Raw genomic sequence first — 1,856 nt, forward strand, 5'->3', positions numbered from 1 at the left:
TCTCCCTCTCCCACAGAGTCCAAAAGACTGTTCTATACATCAGTGTCTCTTTTGCTGTCTCGTATACAGGGTTACTGTTACCATCTTTCTGAATTCCATATATATGCGTTAGTATACTGTATTGGTGTTTTTCTTTCTGGCTTACTTCACTCTGTATAATAGGCTCCAGTTTCATCCACCTCATTAGAACTGATTCAAATGTATTCTTTTTAATGGCAGAGTAATACTCCATTGTGTATATGTACCACAGCTTTCTTATCCATTCATCTGCTGATGGACATCTAGGTTGCTTCCATGCCCTGGCTATTATAAACAGTGCTACGATGAACATTGGGGTACACATGTCTCTTTCAGTTCTGGTTTCCTCAGTGTGTATGCCCAGCAGTGGGATTGCTGGGTCATAAGGCAGTTCTATTTCCAGTTTTTTAAGGAATCTCCACACTGTTCTCCATAGTGGCTGTACTAGTTTGCATTCCCACCAACAGTGTAAGAGGGTTCCCTTTTCTCCACACCCTCTCCAGCATTTATTGCTTGTAGACTTTTGGATCGCAGCCATTCTGACTAGTGTGAAATGGTACCTCATAGTGGTTTTGATTTGCATTTCTCTGATAATGAGTGATGTTGAGCATCTTTTCATGTGTTTGTTAGCCATCTGTATGTCTTCTTTGGAGAAATGTCTATTTAATTCTTTGGCCCATTTTTTGATCTAACTTAACTGCATTTGGAGATCCAACCAGTCCATTCTGAAGGAGATCAGCCTTGGGATTTCTTTGGAAGGAATGATGCTAAAGCTGAAACTCCAGTACTTTGGCCACCTCATGCGAAGAGTTGACTCATTGGAAAAGACTCTGATGCTGGGAGGGATTGGGGGCAGGAGGAGAAGGGGACAACAGAGGATGAGATGGCTGGATAGCATCACTGACCTGACGGACGTGAGTCTGAGTGAACTCCGGGAGTTGGTGATGGACAGGGAGGCCTGGCGTGCTGCGATTCATGGGGTTGCAGAGAGTCAGACACAACTGAGTGACTGAACTGAACTGAACTGAACTGCATTTAGACATTTGTTAGGTGAACTTTATGTGTGTGGTTGATTTTTGGAAATGTTCCATAGATGCTTGAAAAAGAATGTTTATGCTCCAATTTTTGGGAGCAATTGCTATCTATTTCTATTAGGACAGCCTACTAATGGTGCTGTTTAAAATGTTCTATGTATTTCATAACTTCTTTTTGGGTCTGTTTGAACTATCAAATACCAGAGGAGGTATTTCAATATACTTACTCTGATAATAAATTGATTAATATCTCCTTGTAGACATGTCAAGTTTTGCTTTTATATCTTTTTAAAAGCTGTGGTATTGGGCACTTTCCAGTTTAGAATTGTTATATTTTCCTGGTTAATTGTTATATCTTCCTTGTTAATTGGTTTATTATTTTGTAATGACTAGGAATGCTTTCTGCTTAAAAGTTATTTTGTCTTCTAAAAATACAGTTAATTCAGCTTTCTTTTGGTTAGAATTTACCTATATTGTACATTTACAGTCTTTGAATTTTAGTCTTTCTGTGTTTTAATATTTTAGGTGTATCTATTATAAATAGCACATAGCCAGATAGTTTTTTTAATTCAATTTGACAATCCGTCTTTTAGTTAGAGAACTCAGGACATTTATATTTAGAGTAATTACTAACATAGTTGGTTTTCTATTCTGTTTCTCTGTTTCTTTTCCCTTTTCTTGTCTTATTTAGAATTGATTGTGATTTCTTGTCTTTTATTTCTCTTTTTCATTTTCCTCCCTCTGCTTGTTTAGGATATGAAAAAAAAAATGGAAGTTAAGGATGACTGCAATGTTTTTCACGTA

Source organism: Bison bison, unplaced genomic scaffold (genome assembly GCF_000754665.1).
Source record: "Bison bison bison isolate TAMUID 2011002044 unplaced genomic scaffold, Bison_UMD1.0 scf7180017864291, whole genome shotgun sequence".
Classification (NCBI taxonomy): domain Eukaryota; kingdom Metazoa; phylum Chordata; class Mammalia; order Artiodactyla; family Bovidae; genus Bison; species Bison bison.